A 20,817-nucleotide genomic window follows, 5' to 3' on the forward strand; every position below is an offset into this window, starting at 1 on the left:
GGCAGCTCCTCCACCCCTCTTCCAGTGACCGTACCATCCGGTGATGCTGCGATGACTGGGGAGATGCCAGCTGTGGAACTGGCAGCTCCCTCCCAGGCGGGGCCAGCACAGGTTCCACGGGCCAGAAGACGTCACCAAGGTCATCGAGGCAACAGGACAGCAGAGTCAGATGCCACTCCCAGCGATGGGGCAGCACCAAGACGTAGCATTCGGAAACAAAAGCATAAGGCATCTTAGACACACCATGGGTTTTTCACTGGTGCTTTCGTGTTGGCCTGAGATGAGGCCCTTATGATTTTATTTGATCTGTAACACTATTGTCTTTTTTTTGTAATAAGTTGCTTTGCTTCACACATTAAATTCAGATATGTCAGCATGGCTGAGGGTGCCCCTTCTGCTTGCACATGGTTTCCAAAACTGTAATGAGTGTTTTGTTGCTCATTCAGCTTTATTAACAAGGCCCTTAATTACTGTTGCCAACCTGGCAGATTTTGCACTTAGGTGTCGAGTATCGAGCCGACAGCCCAGGCTTGTCCAGGTGGACCACCTGTGATGTGCTAGTTGAAGGTTTGTTGGATTAAAGCCACCCGGATGTCCCTGCCTCCCTGGAGTATGCCCGGGTCAGCGTCTACCCCCTCAGCATTTCCCTGTGCATGCTCATTCTCGGACTCACTGCTGGACTCATCGTGTGCAGCTGCAGCCACTGCGTCAACGTCTTCATTGTCCACTGCGTCCCCCCTTTCCAGCACAAGATTGTGGAGAGCACAGCATGCAACCATTATCACCGACACACGATTTGGGGGGTACTGGAGTGCGCCCCCTGAGCAGTCCAGGCATCGGAAGCGCATCTTGAGAAGACCGATGGCTCTCTCCACCACAGCCCTTGTGGAGGCGTGGCTCCTATTGCACCGCTGCTCAGCTTCTGTTCTTGGATGGTAGAGAGGCGTCATGAGCCACCTTCTGAGGAGATAGCCCTTGTCACCCAGCAGCCATCCAGCCAACTGAGCTGGAGCACTGAAGAGCCCCGGCACCTGGGAGTGTCTGAGGATGTAGGCGTCGTGGGAGCTGCCTGGGTACCTTGCACAGACTTGTAGAATCTGCATCCTGTGGTCACACACTATCTGCACGTTCATGGAGTGGAAGCCCTTCCTGTTGATGAAGGCACCGGGCTCACCTGCTGGCGCCTTGATGGCCACATGTGTGCAGTCTATAGCACCCTGAACGCGGGGGAAGCCAGCAAGGCCGCGAAGCCTCTGGCTCGCTGTGTCTCACTTGCCTGGTCCCAACGGTAGTGGATGAAAGTCAATGCACGCCTGAACAGAGTGTCTGTAACCTGCTTGATACAAGCTTGCACAGCTGATTGGAAGACACCGCAAAGATCACCCACCGAGCCCTGGAAGGAGCCAGAGGCATAGAAGTTGAGGGAAGCTGTGACTTTTAGAGCCACTAGCATGGGGTATCCACCCACACAGTTAGGGGATATTTCAGGCCCAATCATCTGACAGATATAGTTGACTGTCTCTCTTGAGAGATGGAGCCTCCTTCGGCACTGCACCTCAGACATATTGAGGCAGCTGCTTCGTCGCCTGTATACCCTGGCAGCAGGATAGTGGTGTTTTTTGTGGCCCCTTCTCCCTTGGACTACCTCTTGGCCATGCGCCCCTTGTGCCTGCGCCAGTCCTCCCATAGGTGGCTCCCCTGGAGGCTGAATGTCCACTCCTGGCCTCCTCCCCCTTCCAGCCCTCCCTTCCTCCTCAGAGGAGGTGCCTCCAGTGGAGTTTTCAGCTCCCAATCCCAGGCTAAGTGAAGGCTTCCTGAAACCTGCAGGCCCAGAAAAGATTCCTCACTTAATAGTGCTGACCTGAAGGCTAAGAGTCCAGAAAAAGCAGCTGGCATGTGTTTTGAAGTACTGCAGATCACACAGGCAAGTTTCAAAAACTTTCAAAAATAAATACTTGACAGTGCACACTCGTGACCGCAGTGAGCCCTTCTTATCCCGCCCTTGGATGAGGTTAATACAAATGTGTCTTACCCGCCTGCCCATTGTGCCCATGCGCCGACCCAAAGATTGCATGGGCGCCGAAAAATCGGTGTCGATTGAACACTCAAGGGCCTTAAGTGGCCCGTTAATTAATGGCAGGCGCGTGTCAGACATCATCGTGCGCCCGCCCAGGGAACGATCGCGATAGCACGCGGTGACGTCGGGACGCTCACCCAACGTCACCGCACATCATTTTACACACGCTCGTGTGTGCGTGCCCGCCCTTGCTCGACAACAGAAAAATCCTTCCCTTTGTGTTTTAATGGACAACTGACCTGACGTATTTCCAGTTTCAATAAATACACTGCCTTGAGCCTGTTGCATTGCCATCTTCTTCCCACTCTTTAATTTGTCTTGTTGCAAGTGACTCAGAGTCTGAAGGCAGAATGACAGTATAAAACATGTACTGTTAAGTGAAGATATTACAAGAGAGCATGACAGCAAATTTCAAATTGTCCCATTTCTTCTAAACGAAGATCCTCTACTCGTTCAAAAAGCATTTCTAGGGCACATTCCTTTGGGAAAATTTATATTTTTCCTGTAAAAATTGTGACTTATATTTTTTTTTTACTTTCCCCTTATAGTGAGCCAATCCAAACTTTCAATTCAGAGTCAAGCTTCCTTCCCATTCCCAGACCCACTCTTCCCCTCCAATTCACTTTGATATGTTCTCCATCCAACATTTTCCCAGTTAACAGTGGCGCTCTTCCCTCTTTTCCCAGATCTTTCCCTGCCACTTCTGGCGGCACTTTACGACCCACACTGCCGATCTCCGACCGCAAGAATTCCCTATTATTTTCCACTGGGCAATTCCCAGTTGCAGCCCAGCTGTTGCTTCCAAGGCACAGCAGCAGATCCCACAATGAACTCCTTGGAGGAACGGTGAGAAGGAAAACATGGTTGGAATCAAGTGGCAGAATCTGCCATGTAGATCTGGCGGGAAGCCCAAACTCCATGCTTCATCAGTTAGATAAGAATTGCTCAAATAGGTGGGCATAGCAGATATTTGAAACTAAACTGTTGCATGTTTCAGACAACAACTTGCATACATATAGCACCTTTAAAGTAGTAAAACATCCTTAAGTGCTTCGTAAGAGCATTATCAAATACAATTGGACACCAAGCCACACAAGCAGAAGATGCTAGGACAGATGGCCAAAAGCTTGAACGAAAAGCTAGTTTTAAAGGAGCTTCTTAAACGAGGAAGGAGAGGTAGAAAGATAAGAGGAGGGGATTCCAGAGCTTCATATTTCAACAACTGTAATAAGAATGTTGGAGGCTGGTTAGCACAGTTGGCTAGCGTGCGGTTTAACAGCACGCGTTCGATTCCCGTTCTGGCTGAGGTAGACTTGGGATCTGCCTCCTCAACCTGCCCCTGAAAATAGATGGCAATGGCAAACCACTGCTGACAAAAAAAAAAACTGCCAAGAAAACAGCTCAGGATGAAGCATCAATAGATAATGAGCAAAGGACCTGTCTTCAGTAGAGTACATATGGAATGGAATAAGAATGTACGTTTTTGTCTACAGGGTGAGATTTTCCTGGATTTATGCCCAAGTGCCCTGAATCAGCTGGGGACAGTGGATAATGGGAAATCAGGTGGGTCAAAGGGTATGCCTATGAAGAGGCCTCTCCAATTTTGAATGGAAGCAGTAATATCAGTCAGGGTTCTCTTGACAGTGAGCGCTCCTTCCTACCTCAACATGCTCCAGTGCCCCAAAGTGCAGGTCCAGGAAAATCCCTCCTAATGTGCAAAACACTTTTCAAGAAAATGGACATCACATAACTTTAACTTTTTTAAACAATAACATTCTGGACAGAAGGGCCTAGACATTTGGCCACACCGTGCCCATTTTCCTGACTTTCAATTTGGAGGGCAGGCAACGCATGTTCATTATGAACCAGAATTGCACCACCCACCATGTGGTAAAGGACAAAGTGTTGGCATCCGGCACCCATACCTGAACCAGATGTAAAGTCTTTCCCATATAATGGGCCAACCATCCATTTGAAGTCCTTGTACAATATTGGTTTGCTCTGAGGGAGCTGGTGGGGATTGTATACCAACACCCAGCCTGAGTCCACTTTTAGGCTCAACTTTCTCAGCACATATTCCCATGTGTTCACTAACAGATTACTTCTCTGCAAACCTGCCATGATAGTTCGTCATCCAGCATGAGCATTATTACTAGTGAGGTACACGAAGGACACTTGAGTTTGGAATTGGTACACTGAAAAGCTGTAGAAGTAAATGACTTGCCATTGGTTAAACTAAAAAAATCCATAGATCTTTAAAAGTTGGGAATCACTTTAGAGCTTAAATTATTTGAAACATTCTGAATGTCAACATTATCTGAACCCAGTTGTGTAGATTAATACTTTGTAATCACTCCCAGGCAGAACTATTGATCTATAAAGTATCTGTGCCTCTCAATCATACAATATCGTAATAGAATTGCTTCAAAGCAACTATTGGCCTGGATTTTGCAGTAGTAGTGACGGAAAAACTGTCAGTGTTTGCCATCATTAATCCTCTGAAATTGGCAGCGATTTCTGGAAACCACACATAAGCAGTTAAACGCAGAAGTCCAGGAGTTGCTGTCAATAATTCTACATTTCTCCATAGGATTTCCTGTTTCAGCCCATAGGTTGAAAGCAATTAAAAATCATTGAACTGACAAGAACTTTCTTTTACAGTATGATATTGCTGTTAAAAATCCTGCTAAAATGCCACTCCTTGTTATTGAGGTGCGACTGGGTTTTTAAGGGTGTAGTCAGTCGTAACTACTGCCAAAGAATCTCTCTGTTCCTGGAAAATTAATGTAATATTTGTGTCATGTCAAATGTTTCCATCTTGATTTTTAAAAATCAAGTTTTTAAAATATTATCATTTTAAAGTTTGTTTATGTTATTACAGCTTCTAATTTATGTGTCCCAATGATTTATTTCACTCTCTGTAAAGATTATAAAACATAAAGGATAATCAGTGCATTTTACTTCCTGGTTTACTGTCTGTGAGAATACCTCAACGTATCTAGCTTTTCGCCCTACTTGATGGTATTACTGCCTTAGTGCCAGATTCAAGCTAACTTTAGGAAGGTGTGAAATCTATTTCCAAGCTGCAGGGATCGCTAGATGTTTGTGGACAGCTTTCTTCGAGATCAGCAGCAAAGGTCATTGCTTTGCCACTAACTGCAAAATTCAGGCCCTGTTTTCCATTTAAATTCAGTCATATTTTTCACTGGCCTTTTTAAAAAAGTTGCTTCTAGCCTTCACACTGTGCATCGGTAACTGGACAGATGTGTTCTCCTGCACAGTCCTTTGGAGGATTAGCATGCACTGCCCAGTGCATCCACAGTAATAGCTGGCGAAGGCTTAGAACACAAGAGTACAAACCCCACTCTTCATACTTTGTGGCTATTAACACATCACTTACTCTGTCTGTAGCATGTTTTCTACCTACATATTCTTCATAGATTTTGTTTTGTTCAGAATAAAAGTACAGACATAGGGCGGAATCATCCCAGATTTGCACTGTGCGGTAGTGGGCGTGAAAAAGACATTTTACCCGCCAGCCACAATGGCAGGTTATCGCGCTGTATCGTCCCCTTCCCAACGCCTCCCGCCTCATTAATAATGCATTCACAGGAAACATGCTGGATCGCTGGCAGGCAGGCTCAGAATTGCCCACCACGCCGTGACCTCAGCACTTCCTCACTCCGGGCACCAGATTTAAAGCGCACCAGAGCGCAGCCTACTTCATGTCTCCAGACCAGGACTGCAACAGATGAACCCAAAGACGGCAGCCGCCAAATTTAGTGACACCACTCTGGGGCACCTGATGGATACAGTGGTAGAGGACAACGATGTCCTCTACCCCAACTCTGGCAGCAGGAGGTCCACCAGAGTCACCAATCCAGCCTGGGAGGCGGTGGCAACAGCAGTCAGCGCCACCAGCACATGGAGGAGGTTAGCCAGCCAGTATAGGAAGAGGATGAATGCTCTCATCCGTTCCACCAGGGTATGTCAACCACTTCATCACTCTCAACTCTCACACTCAAAAACCCATCACGCATCCACAAGGATCTCGCACTTCAAGAGACAACAGTAACTCTCATACATGCTCTCACATCTCTATCAGACCCCTATCCCCTGGAGTTTACATCCTTATCCCGTCCATGGCTCCGCTCACCAAACAAACATTCCACGCAGTGCCATGAATCCTGCTCACACCCTCCATTTATTTTCATGCAGGATAAGCTGGCTCACAACAGCATGGAGAGGTCCCAGACTGGGGAGGTGGAGTGGCCCACATTAGGCTCCTCGCTCACTTTAAGGAGTGTGCCATTGTACTGACAGGTGAGGGTGTGGATTGAGCCTGAGGCAATCGTGAGGTCGGCTGCGAACACCCATATAAAGGTCCTGCACCACATCATCCCTCTCTAAACGTAACTGTGGGTGCTCCCTCTCCTGACTTTGACTGTGCTGCCATGCACTAATTACCTCTACTTTGGTTCATAGGGAGCTCTGCCCAGTGATCGACACCCTCAACCAGCCAGTCCCTCAGCTCCATCCACATCCTCACCTCCAGCCAAGAGGACACCTCCTCCATTGAGGAGTTGGAAATAAGCAGCCTGGAAAACCCGTCACGGTGCTTAGCTACACCCTCCACCAGCGCAGAGACACACACCTCGGTGGGACCTAGATCTAGAGCAGGCTTGGGTTCACAATCTGGTGGTCACCGCACGGACACATGTCCGCAGCAGGAGGAGGCAAGTTCAGCTGAGCTCCCCGTCACTCGGAGGGCTGCTGGGGAAAGGCGTTTTTGACGTCCGAGTCAGATGACTAGCCTCTGGGTTCAGCCTTCAAACTCATCATGGAGAGTCAGCAGAAGGTGGGGAGAACTGAGGGACGCCCTCAACAGTGTGGCGCGCGAGTCGGAGGAGTGTGCCCGCCTGTTCTTTGATGAAGTGGTGCCCACATGTGCAGGTCTCCATGAGAGAGTGGCAGATGCCATGGAGACCCTGGTCCTGCAGAACGTGGAGATGTGCGCAGACCTGCACTCCATCGCGGGAGCCATGGGTGAGTTCCTGCAGTGGCAATGCAAGAGGGAAACGGGGCACCTCGTCATCCCTCCAGGTGCTCCTTCCCCTCAAGGAGTCAGGCTGGAGCTGTTAGGCACCCGAAGGCAAGAGGAGCGGCAGCTGGACACCCCTGGGTCATCCACTCAGGAATCTCAGAAGTTGTCCTCTCCCTCTGAGTCCCTGGTGCCTGTGACCCACTCAACCTTATCCTCTGTCACAGCAGAGAAAGCAGCTGGCCCACAGGAGACCAGCCAAAGCAAGCCGGCATTCCAGAGGATGCACGCCAAAGTCATCAGAGGCAACAGTGCCAACCATTGCACAGGCTGTCTCCACCCCTGCTGCAGGTGTCAGGGCAGCACCTGAAGAAGTGGTAGGCCTAGAAAAGTTCAGAAATTCTGATCACAAGTGGTTGCAAGGGTGAACACATTTTGTCACTTTATAATGTGAAAATAAATTCACTTTCACTGAGTAATGTGTAATGTCTCTCAGCTTCAGTGACAGACTTCGCAAATCCTCCTCCTGCCCCCACTTGCAGTTCAGCTGCATGTAGCCGGACCACAAGTGATTCTGGAGGGACAAGTGTGTGTAGCAGGGCCTTTCAGAGCCTTGTGCAAACACTCTTCCACGCACATGGAGCCTTCATCCATCACACTCATCTCACTGCCCCGCGCATTTTCAGTGCTGCCTGCTGGGGCTCTCTTTCAGTTGTCCATCTGAGCTGACCTGCATCTCCGCCCACCCACTGATCACACTCCCATGCAGCACCTGTGCCCGTCCAACATGAGGCTCTGCTCACTTTCCATTTCGACAATGATGGTCATAGTGAAATTTTTGTTCAGCTCCCCCACCCATTCCCCTCCCCCAGTCACCCCTGTGCTTTCCCCATCACCGTTGATCTCACCTGGCATTACCTTCCACCTCCCCACTGTCACCTACCAACCTGAACCCTTATTCCAGGATGTCCAGGTGAAAGTGCACGATCCCTACCTCCTGGAGAACAACCCCCCTGTCCACATTGACCTCCCCAACGTCCTCCTTCCCACCCCCAGGGTCTGTGTCTGCCTCTGTGTCCCCACCAACCATCTTCAGCACCCCTTGTACTGTTATCAATGCACCCTCACCCTCCCACCCTATCAGCTCCCTCCCTCACACTCACTGTTCCTCCTACCATGCCCATCCTCAGTTCACTTCCCAGGAGGCAGTCATTGACTCCACAGACCCCCCCCACCAACTTACTCCCTCCTCCACCTTTACTCCCTCCACCACCATTACATCCTCCTCCTCTGGACACCTTCCCCCCTCTGAACTCCCACCTCCCCCGGGGACACTTCCACCCACCCCCCCCCACTCCCCGCAACCCCAGACACTTCCCTCTCTCCCACCGCCCCCCCCCCCACCCCTGGACACTTTCCCCTTCTCCGGACTCCTTCCCCACTCCGATCTCCCTCTCTTACCCCTTCCTCCCCCTTACACCTACCTCTCCACTTGCTACATTCTTCCCAGTTACACCCTCCTCCCCCCAGTACTCCCTCCTCCCCCCCTCCCAACCTCACACCCAGACACCTTCGTCCCGCTCCCAACCTCACACCCCACAACACCTCCATCCCGCCCCCTCCCAACCTTACACCCACCCACCCCCGACATCTTCTTTCTCCACCCCCCTCCCAATTTCATCTCACCGGTGCACCTTCCTCTCCCAGCCACGCCTAGGCCTTCCTCTCCCAACACCTCTCTCCACCTCCCCCCCCCACCCACACTGGTACAGCTTCCTCTCCCACTCACAGCTGGAGGACTCATCAGTTGCCAGTGCTCTTGGTGGTGTTACTGGGACCACAGAGTTGCGGGCCAACCGATTGTCCCACAGCTCTCTAAGGCGTGACCGTGACTTCTTCCTGAGAAAGGGGCGGAAATCTCTTCTTAAAGCAATTAACGCTGCTCCAGCATTAAGTTGCTGTGGGGCAGCCATCGAGATGGTGGACCCCACTGTGTTTTTAGCTGGGCGGAGGGCCGTGCTTTCCCGGAAAATCCAGCCCCATTGGCTCCAGCGACAGGTGTTTTTCCTGATGGGAAACGGGGAGATTCCTGATTGACAGGCTGGCTGACTGACTTTGGGGCGGGAAAGAAGCTTGAGAGCAGATGTGAATGAAGCAAGAGATTGAGTCGGTGATTGCAGGATGGGCAGCGGGAGGAACCAGAAATTCGAGGGCTTGGGCGGGATTCGAAGGGATGGACTGAGTTCGAGGTCATTGAGGGAGTGAATGCCTAGGATGAGAAGGTCAGAGATCCTGGGTGAGTGGATGGGAATTGAGAGATGGCGGAATCGGAGATTACTCGAGGGATTTGAGGGGAGGTGTGAGTAGATGATCCCGGGTGGCGGGGTAGTCAGGGATTTTTGAGTGGAAGGTGACAGAGATCCTGAGTGGAAGGTGTCAGGGATCCTGAGTGTGGGGGCTCCCAGACTGGGTAGGGCGTGTCGGGGATCCCTATGGATGGAGTGTGTTGGGAGATCCCAGGGCTGGGGCTTTTCAGAGATCACGAGGTTGCGGGCGGTATCGGAGATCCTTGGGATTGGGGTTGCTGGGCATCGCTGGCGGTGGGCATAGTCAAGGATCGTTGGTTCTGGGGTTATCAGAGGTTATTGCAGGTCCAGACATGTGGGATATGTTGGAGATTGTGAGGGGAATCAGGAATTGCTGGTCGAGGGGGTGGTTGGAAGTTGTGGGATCAGGTGCCGCTGCTGATAGTGAGGGGAGTCAGAGATCCTGGAAGGTGGGTAGCGTAAGAGATCATGGGAAGGGCGAGCAGTGTCGGAGATTGTGAGGGGAACCAGAAATTACAGAAGTGGGAGTGGTCAGAGATCCCTTGGAGGTGGGAGTTGGACATTGGCGAGGGGAGTCAGAGATCACACAGGGTGGAAGAGTTGCAGAGTTGTGTGGGGGAATATTTACATGTCTGCCTGTTGGGCCTGGAGAAAAGACTCCTGGTCTACAAAAACTGCTGTAAACGCATGTAACTCATGACCTGGTCCTTCTCACCTCCTGTTATCTACCTGGTTTTCCCATGTGCTAAAAAACCCAGCTTCCATGAATTAAAATAAAAATCCCGTTTAAAATGGAAGCTCACAAGCTCCTTTAAAGTTTTTATTGATTTCCGCCTCCTGAGATAGGATTGGTTGTCTGCTCCCTGCGCCACCACCAATAAAACTGGTAGTTGGTAGGTTAAAGTAAAGTTTGAGATTTTAAAAAGTTTTCCTCCCTACCCGTCCCCAACCCACCTGCCTTTGTCCTCCTGAGACGAGTGTCACTTCATGTATCTGCTTCAGGAGAATGGGCATTGGAAAACATTTTATTATTTCACTATTAATGGTAAAATTGTATCGTAAGTAGTCATAACATAAGGCTTAATTAAGATTTTGCCATAGAAGACGTTTTTTCACTGTTGTTGAATTTGCAAGATGTGCAACTATAAAATGACCAGAAGGACTGGTAAAGTTCCCTTTAATGTAACAAGCAGCCTCTATTACTGTTATGTTGTTGATGGGTTTCAGAGAGGCATGACTAGTAAATCCACCAGGCCTCATCAATCGTGTTAATGCAGCCATAATGTGCTCATTTTCAGTTGCCAGAAAATTACATTCCCTCAAGCTTGCAAAGACGCAAGTAAGGACAGCGCAGAGATATTATTCCTCCAGTACCTTCCCCCTCATCCCCACAGTGATAAAGTGGAATTAAAGGCTGAAACTCCTGCTGCACTAGTCGTGGTGTTTAACTTGGAATGCTAATCTTAAAATTGTTTGCTTACAGCCCATGATCGTGCATCTATTAATTGACAGAGAACCACAGACAAGGAGGGCATGGTTTGGGGATATGCAATTTTCACAAGAGCCTGGAGTCCCAGTCAAATGTTTACCCCTCACATGCTAAGGCGTTTGTATAAACACCATATGAAATGCATTAAGTCCTTTGTTAAAATGCCAGACGGAGGAATTTAACATGAGCATGTTACTGTTACCGTGCAATTTCAGAAGATTTAGGAAAGGAGCTGAAGGTTTAAAGGAATAGTGGAACAATCCATTTTAGCCATGCTGTGCTTGAACTCAGTCTTGTTACTCCAATTGTAGCTATTTGTATAGTATAAGCAATAATAGTATAAACAAAATGTTATTGTTATGTTGGCATTGCTGCTTTTTGCCAATTACTTTATACACACATTCTTTCAATTTCATTTCTTCCTTTTGACTCCCTTCTGGCTATAGATATCATATCAGCTGATACTTTTAAGAGGGGAATTGTATTTGGCCAGATTATATCACAACTAGCTGAGTTCTAGATATATGAACAGAAAGTTAGCCCTCTTGTACCTTTTTCTTCACCATTCATATCCAAAGGTCTAAATTCTTAACAACATTCCACTCATAAATCATTAAGAAATCCATACACATATTTTTTTAAGCCATCTGGGTGGGAAGTACTGCCTTCGAGTATTGTATTAACTGGTAAGAAGACACGTTGGGGGTAATTTTCCCAAACCCTTGGAGGCAGCTACCTACCCCTCAGCAGCAAGAAGCAAATTGAGGTAACTATGGAAGCAATTAACAGATATTTTTGGGAAGGCTCTGGAATTTTGTTGGTGGTGCACACAGGATCCCCAGTGTGTCTTCTTGGAGGAGACGAAAGCATAGTGCGAGGGAAGAGCACCATGAGATTCATATCATGCAGCATTCACTTTGAAGGACAAAATTGGCAATCCTCAACTCATCCACAGGCAAGTGCTTTCAATTGTTTGCTTTTCACCTGCAGACGGATCCACTGGATAGTGCTGGATGTGAGGAACTGGCTGCTGGTCCCATCAGCAGGATAACACCTCCATCTTGTGCCGCCTTCTCCTTCTCCACTCACTTCAGCAGCACCAACATTCATAGTGGGTCCGCTGGCCAGCTTTCCCTTCCAATGCTCTGATTGGTCCTCCCATGTCCTGAGGCCACCTGTCATTCCTCCTTGGATGGCCCTCCCATAGGCAGATTCTTAATTGGTCCTTCCTGGGAAGATCGTGCACAATGTTCTGCCATGTTCACATTGGGTTCGTGACCTGAAAATCAGCCCGATGGTGGGCTCATGACTTGGACAGAAAAATTCAGCTTGTTAATTTCTGAGAAGCGCAGGTTTTTTTTAGTTGTTTGCAGACTGAATTTTGTCTTCTAATGGCCAGGATACTTTTGGTGATGATTTGAGCATAAACTGCAATTGTCATCGTGGGCAGAATTTTCTGCTTGACTTGTTGGGGGCGAGCCCCTCACGTCAGCGCGTAAAATGACGTGCGGTGACGTCGGGCGAGCGTCCTGATGTCATCGCGTGCCATTGTGATATTTCGCTGGGTGGGCGCGCAATGAAGTTCAATGCACGCCCGCCATTAATTACCGGGCTGGTTAAGGCCCTTAATTCGTCAATCGACGGCGATTTTCAGGCGCCTGTGTGATCTTCGGGTTGGCGCACAGTCGCAACAGGCAGGTGGGTAAGAGACTTTTTAATGAAACTCATCCACGGGCAGGATAAGAGGGCTCAGTGGGGTCGTCAATCTGGTCTGTGAGTATTTATTGCAGAAAGTTGCCTGTGTGATCTGCAGCAGTTCAGAACGAATTCCAACGGTTTTCTGTGTACTTTGAATCTTCAGGTCAGCACACTGCAGTCAGTAATCTTTATCAGGCCTGCAGCTTTCAGAAGGCCTCCCCTTAGCCTGGGTATAGGCTCTGACATGTCCACTGGAGGCAGCTCCTCTGAGGAGGAAGGGAGGGCTAGAATAAGGAGGAGGCCAGGAGTGCACATTCAGCCTCCTTTGGGAGTACAGGCACATGCACAAGGGGCGCAGGGCCAAGAGATAGTCCAGGGTGGAAGGGGGCGCAGAAGACGCCACTAATCTGCTGCCAGGGTATAAAGGCGGCAAAGCAACTACCTCAATATGACTAAGGTGCAGTGCCGAAGGAGGCTCCAACTCTCAAGGGAGACAATCAATTATATCTGTCAGATGATTGGCCCTGAATTCTCTCCTAATTGTGTGGGCACCCCATGCCAGTGGCTCTGAAGGTCACAGTTGCCCTCAACTTCTATGCCTCTGGCTCCTTCCAGGGGTCGGTGGATGACCTTTGCGGTGTCTCCCAATCAGCTGTCCACACCTGTATCAAGCAGGTTACAGACGCTCTGTTCAGATGGGCATTGACCTTCATCCACTTCCGCTGGGACCAGGCAAGCCAGACACAGTGAGCCAGAGGCTTCACGGCCATTGCTGCCTTCCCCCGTGTCCAGGGTGCTTTGGACTGTACACATGTGGCCATCAAGGCGCCAGCAGATGAGCCCGGTGCCTTCGTCAACAGGAAGGGCTTCCACTCCATGAACGTGCAGATAGTGTGTGATCACAGGATGCTGATTCTACAAGTCTGTGCAAGGTACCCTGGCAGCTCCCTCGACGCCTACATCCTCGGACACTCCCAGGTGCCGGGGCTCTTCAGTGCTCCAGCCCGGCTTGATGGCTGGCTGCTGGGTGACAAGGGCTATCCCCTCAAAAGGTGGCTCATGATGCCTCTCCGCCATCCAAGAACAGAAGCTGAGCAGCGGTACAATAGGAGCCATGCCTCCACAAGGGCTGTGGTGGAGAGAACCATCGGTCTTCTCAAGATGCGCTTCTAAAGCCTGGACCGCTCAGGGGGTACACTCCAGTACCCCCCAGATCGTGTGTTGGTGATAGTGGTTGCATGCTGCACTCTCCACAATCTTGCGCTGGAAAGGGGGGATGCAGTGGACAATGAAGACGTCGACGCAGTGGATATGGCTGCACACGATGAGTCTAGCACTGATTCTGAGGATGAGGAAGCAGAGGGGAATGCTGAGGGGCTAAACGCTGACCCGGGACTACACCAAGGAGACAGGGACACCCGGGAGACTTTAATCCAATGAACCTTCAGCTAGGGTAACACAAATGGATCAGCAGGACCAGCCTTGCCTGGCGCTTCCATACTCGGCACTTAAGTGCTAAATCTGCCAGGTCATCAGCTGCAACTAAGGGCTTTGGACATAAACTTCAATGTCGAAACAAACACTCATGACATTTATCTTACACATACAAATGCATAACAAAGCAGCCACCCTCAGCTATGGTAACACATCTGGTTTTTATTTTAACCATCAGAAGCTCTCACAGATCCAAAACAAAACGTTAATCACGCAGAAAATAACTATAAGCACCTAATCTGGGGCCAACACAAAAGCACCAGTGAGAAACCCGTGCTGTGCCTAAGGTGTCTTATGCTTACGTTTCCGGGTGCTATGTCTTGGTGCCACCCCATCGCTGGGAGTGGCATCTGAGACAGCCTGCTGACTCTGCTGTCCTGTTGGCCTCGATGACCTTGGCGATCGTCCTCTGGCCCGTGGAGCCTGTGCTGGGCCCGCCTGGGAGGGATCTGCCATGTCCACAGCTGGCATTTCCCCAGTCGTCGCAGCCTCACCCGATGAAGTGGTCACTGGGAGGGGGCAGAGCAGCTGTTACCCTCATCCGTAGCACCGTGAGAGGAGCCCACAGATACGACAGGCAGCTGCTCCGCCGACGTGAGGTTGCCCCGGACCTCCCTACTCACCATCGATGGATGGGCAATGAGCTAGGAAGCTTGAAGCCCACACAATTTCCAACATTGGCACTACCAGCTGTGGCCACTGGCGCTGTGAGGGCTTGCAGGTCCAAGCGTAACCCCAGGAGAACCTGATTGTTCTCCTGGAGGCCCCTCTCCATGAGAGTCGTCATTCTCTCCATGGAGGAAGCATGACGCTCTGCCATGAGGCTCATTGCATCACCGATGCTCAACGTGGACTCCTCCACCACAGACACCAAGCGAAGCGTAGCCTTGTGTATCACACCAGATGCTCCCGCACACCCGGCTGCATTTCCTGCAGCTGCTGTGTCGCGGATGACTCCAGAGGCACATCATCAGGTACTGACTGAGCACCTGCCTGGTTCCCCGCAGTCCTCCAGCTGCTGGCGCCATCGGCACTCTCTGTCTCTGCCAGCCCCTCCAGCGATTGTGAAGTGCCCTCTCCACTGTGCCCCGGGACACTAGCCGATGTTGCAATGCCCACTGAGGTGCTAGTATTTGCGCTGGTGCCTGCCTCGCAGAAATGGCGTGACGCAGGTGACACTTGAGGGCTCTCAGGGTGTGAGAGGGGGCATCTGCAATTCTTCTTGGCGGCCAGGCTCTGATGATGCTGAAATTAATAAAAATATCAGTGGATCAGTTAGCTTGCACACAGTGACACACTTCATCCCTTTCGCCCTGGCTCATTATGAACTCAACCTTCCAGAACCTATGGACATGAATATTGGTGGAGTGGCAAATAGTCAGGAGGATACCCTTACATTACAGGCGGATACAGACGGGCTGGTCAGATGGCCTAAGGAATGCCAAATGGAATGTTATGTGGATAAGTGCGAGGTGATGCACTTGGGCAGGACAAACAAGGCACAGGAATACACGATGAATGATAGGACCGTGGAAAGTAAGGAGGATCAGAGGGACCTTGCTGGGCATGTCGACAGGCCCCTTAAGGTAGCGGGACAGGTACATAAGATGTTTAAGAAGGTAAATGCCATACTTGCCTTTATTAGCCGAGGAATGGAATGTAGGAACCGGGAGGTAATGTTCCAAGTGCAGAAAACGCTGCCCAGGCCACAGCTATAGTTCAGCGTGCAGTTGTGAAATGCGCTTCATGGGAGAGATGTGATAGGAGTGGAGAGAGTGCAGAGGTCGTTGACCAAGATGCTGGCTGGGTTGGAGAATTTGACTTATGAGGAGACATAGCATAGACTGGGGTTATTTCCCTGGAGCAGAGGAGATTGAGGGATGATGTTATTGAGGTTTATAAAATTATGAGGAGCATAGATAGGGTCAACAGAAAGGAACTTTTCCTCTTGGCGGAGGGATGAGTAACCAGGTGGCATAGATTTAAGGTAAGGGGCATGAGGTTGACAGGTGATGTGATGAACAACATTTGCACGCAGAGGGTGTTGGGAATGTGGGACGCACTGCCCGAAAGGGTGGTGGACGCAGAAACCCTCCTAACATGTAATAAATATTTGGATGTGCAGTTGTGATGCCATGGCATACAAGGCCATGGGCATAGTACTGGGAAATGGGATTAGGGGACTTAGGAAGGTGTTTGACGCGCGCATCTTAGAAGGGCCGAAGAAACTTTTTCTATGATCCACACCTCTGACTCTATCAGTCTGTGACCAAGCAATGTTGCAACAATAACAAATTAATCAATCACCAGTGCTATGGATGTTGGGAGGACACAGCAGATCTCACTGTTGGCTTCAAATACCTGGCTGTTCCACCCCAGCCTCACCGACACCAGTTGACCTGGGCGAATGGCGCCTCTCAAGCACCAGGGCCTCCTGTTCGAAGCAGCTTAACATCATTAGGTGAGCCTGGCCACCTCCAGCCCTCGACCGCTCAGACGCATTATGAGCATTCTTCTCCTGAAAAACAGAGAAAACCATTCGTTGCAGCAATTTGCACATGGACTCTGCATGCGCACGCTGCACTCCAAACACAGTGGCCCATATCAGGCCCCCAGTGCCTCCTTTCCCTGCTACTACTGATCAGTCACACAAAGATAGTACGCCTCCTCCCCCGCACAACAGCCATGTTGGACACATTCTGCGTACAGCGCTTTAGGAAACACACGGTCTTTGCTCCTATCGCAAGGAGGCGCAACTACATGCAGCGTCGACGGCAGCAGATGGTTCTTGGCCACAACACCTTGAGGCTCCCCTTCCACAATCTCATCACCATGAATAGGACATGTGCTGGAGTTCTGAGTATGCGCCTAGCTGCATCTCCTGCATGTTTCCCCCAGACTAGTCATGTGCAACTAAGAGCAACACATGGTGCAGGGGAGAACTCATCTCCTCATGAACCACTCAGGCTGATCTAAGCATGGGCACTATCTGCTTGCCCACCCAGCGTACGAGAAATGCCCGATATGATTCAATGCAGTCATGACAGTAAGACTTGGGGGAGGGGGGGCCTCAAAGGCTAAGGCTACCTGCTAGGTTAACTGCCCATTGCCAACATGGTTCTCACTCTTCCAGAGCGCAACAAATCATTGAAATGCTTATGGCACTGGATCCAGGTGCGTTGCACCACGTCACGGGAGCTCACCACCTCCGCCACCTCCTCCCAGGCACGTTTCGTCATGTGGGGGGCCTCCTCCTCCCATCCTGGGGCACCAACACCTCCCGCCGTGCTGCCACCTCCTCGAGGAGGGCAGCAAGGCTGTCATCAGAAAAGTGAGGGGCGCATTGGCACCCCGCTGGCTTACCCTGCAGCCTGCCCTGCTCCTGTGGCAGACCCTGCAGCCTGCCCTGTTCAGCCGACCCTCCGCGGTGTGACCTGGAAGTGGCCATTGTGAGCAGCCTACAGGAGGCTGCCAGGCCTTCCTTTAAACAGACTGTCGGGTCGCCATTGGACCCGGCGGTCTGTGCATGCCCGCCACAGGCCGCACACTCCCGCTATCCATGGGAGTTGGCAAATGCACTGGGCGGGCCTTAATTGGCCCACCCTTGCAAAATGGCGGCGCGGACCAATCGCAGGCGCCGATCGGGTCAGCGCCCTCCTGTGGCCGCTCCTGCTCCGCCCGCCTGACAGGCAGAAAATTCTGCCCCATGTTACAAGCATGTCAAGATCTTTTTCGACTTCCTTTCTGCCAGCTTGTTCTGCTTGTTGTATAAATCTTTTTGAAATCACAGCGTGATGTGCAGTTATGCATATGCTTAATCGTGAAAAAGGAAGTGTTTTTAAATCTGCCTATATATTTGCATTAAAATTCTCATTCTTGTTTTCAAATCCCTTGAAGTCCTTGCCCCTCCCTATTTCTATAACCTCCTCCAGTCCTAGATTCCTTTGAGATCATTGCCCCCCTCCAATTCTGGCTTCTTGTGCACCTTTGATTTCCTTCACCATCCTGCCATTGGCAGACATATTTTCAGCTGTCTCAGCCTTATGCTGTGGCATTCCCTACCGAAACCTCTCAGCCTCTCCACCCTTCTCTCTTTTAGGACACTCTTTAAAACTTACCTCTGTGACCAAGCTTCTCTGTCCAAATATTCCCTTATGTGACTTGATGTCAAAATTTTTCTGACAACCCTCCTGTGATGTCTCGTTCCGAATATTTACAGCACAGAAACAGGTCACTTGACCCAACAAATCCATTCTAGTGTTTACACCCCATAGGAACCTCCTCCCCGCCCTTCTTCACCTAATCCCACCAACATATAGAACCATAGAATGGTTACAGCATTGAAGGAGGCTATTCAGTCCATCATGTCCATGCCAGCTTTCTGTAAGAGTTACTCAGCTGGTCCCTGTCCCCTGACCTTTCACCGTAGTCTTGCATTTTTTTCTCTTTAGATAATTATCCAATTCATATAGAAACATAGAAAATAGGAGCAGGAGTAGGCCATTCGGCCTTTCGAGCCTGCTCCGCCATTCATTATGATCATGGCTAATCATCCAACTCAATAGCCTGCTCCCGCTTTCTCCCCATACCCTTTGATCCCTTTCACCCCAAGAGCTATATCTAACTCCCTCTTGAAAACATACAATGTTTTAGCATCAACTACTTTCTGTGGTAGCGAGTTCCACAGGCTCACCACTCTCTGGGTGAAGAAATTTCTCCTCATCTCTGTCCTAAATGGTCTACCCCGTATCCTCGAACTGTGACCCCTGGTTCTGGACTCCCCCACCATTGGGAGCATCCTTCCTGCATCTACCCTGTCTAGTCCCGTTAGAATTTTATAGGTTTCTATGAGATTCCCCCCTCATTCTTCTGAACTCCAGCGAATATAATCTTAACTGACTCAATCTCTCCTCATATGTCAGTCCCACCATCCCAGGAATCAGTCTGGTAAACCTTCGTTGCACTCTTTCTATAGCAAGAACATTCTTCCTCAGATAAGGAGACCAAAACTGCACACAATATTCCAGGTGTGGTCTCACCAAGGCCCTGTAAAATTGCAGCAAGACATCCCTGCTTCTGTACTCGAATCCTGTCGCTATAAAGGCCAACATACCATTTGCCTTCTTTACCGCCTGCTGCACCTGCACGCTTACCTTCAGCGACTGGTGTACGAGGACACCCAGGTCTCGTTGCACATTCCCCTCTCTCAAGTCATAGCCATTCAGATAATAATCTACCTTCCTATTTTTGCTACCAAAGTGGATAACTTCACATTTATCCACATTATACTGCATCTGCTATGCATTTGCCCACTCAGCTTGTCCAAATCACACTGAAGCATCTCTGCATGCTCTTCACAGCTCACTCCCACCCAGCTTTGTGTCATCTGCAAATTTGGAGATATTACATTTAGTTCCCTCATCTAAATCATTAATATATATTGTTAATAGCTGGGGTCCCAGCACTGATCCCTGCGGTACCCCACTAATTACTGCCTGCCATTCGGAAAAAGACCCGTTTATTCCTACTCTGTTTCCTGTCTGCCAACCTGTTTTCTATCCATCTCAATACACTACCCCCAATCCCATGCACTTTAATTTTACACGCTAATCTCTTATGTGGGACTTTGTCGAAAGCCTTCTGAAAGTCCAAATAAACTACATCCACTGGCTCCCCCTCATCAACTCTACTAGTCACATCCTCAAAAAATTCCAGTAGACTTGTCAAGCATGATTTCCCTTTCGTAAATCCGTGCTGACTCTGTCCGATTCTGCCACTGTTTTCCAAGTGCTCAGCTATTAAATCTTTTATAATGGACTCTAGAATTTTCCCCACTCCCGACTTCAGGCTGACTGGTCTATAATTCCCTGTTTTCTCTCTACCTCCCTTTTTAAATAGTGGGGTTACATTAGCTACCCTCCAATTCTCTTTTGAAACTGCTATTGAATCTTCTTCCATCAAACCGCCAGGCAGTGTTATTCCTTTTACCCCCATGAATTTATATAGCTTTCCTTTAAATGCAACTATGATATGGGTCCCTTATATTTAATTTCAATCCATAAGGATTCTGTTTCTCTCCTATTAGTTATGTTCCATTTTTCTATTCTATTGCTGTTATGTTATCACTAATTAGTACAGCTACTGCCACCCTCCCTTCCCTACCATTTCTGATTGTGTTGCAACCTGCGTTATTTAGCTGCCAGTCTTGTCTTTTTTGCAGCCATGTTTCAATTATTCCTATTACATCTTAGGACATTTTATTCAATTGTCATATATAATATGATGTATTATTTTCTGACCTTAAATGTACTCCAAATTTCAATCTGCTTTAAAACTGTAATTAAATGATCTATAAGTTCCAACTTTCAGAATTAGCTGGGTGAATTGGGTTATCACATTGTACTTTCATCATCCACACTGCTGGATGGTGTTGTCTTTACAAGCCCTGATTATTGCAGGAAACATTATTGGGTGTTAGAACTAATTTTGTGATTGCATGGACTTTGTTTCAACAGAAAATGTTTATTTCGCCCACTAGTGTCTGGATGAATGCATTGTAGATTAGAGCTCCCTCTTGCTGCTCATTGCAAGAGTTCAGATTTTACTCACTTCAACCATTCATAGAGGGCAAGAGCCCATGGTTCATAAACTAGCATAAATTCAGCACTGATTGACACTAAATTTACATTCT

The 20,817-nt window shown here is 49.3% G+C and overlaps 1 protein-coding gene across 6 annotated transcripts in view; it reads left to right on the forward strand.

The window, feature by feature from the left end:
* LOC144679077 (catenin delta-2-like) overlaps positions 1-20,817 on the forward strand; it is a 1,449,546-nt gene that overhangs the window by 577,019 nt on the left and 851,710 nt on the right. The window lies entirely within an intron of this gene.

The sequence above is a fragment of the Cetorhinus maximus genome, chromosome 3 (genome assembly GCF_964194155.1).
Source record: "Cetorhinus maximus chromosome 3, sCetMax3.hap1.1, whole genome shotgun sequence".
Classification (NCBI taxonomy): Eukaryota; Metazoa; Chordata; class Chondrichthyes; order Lamniformes; family Cetorhinidae; genus Cetorhinus; species Cetorhinus maximus.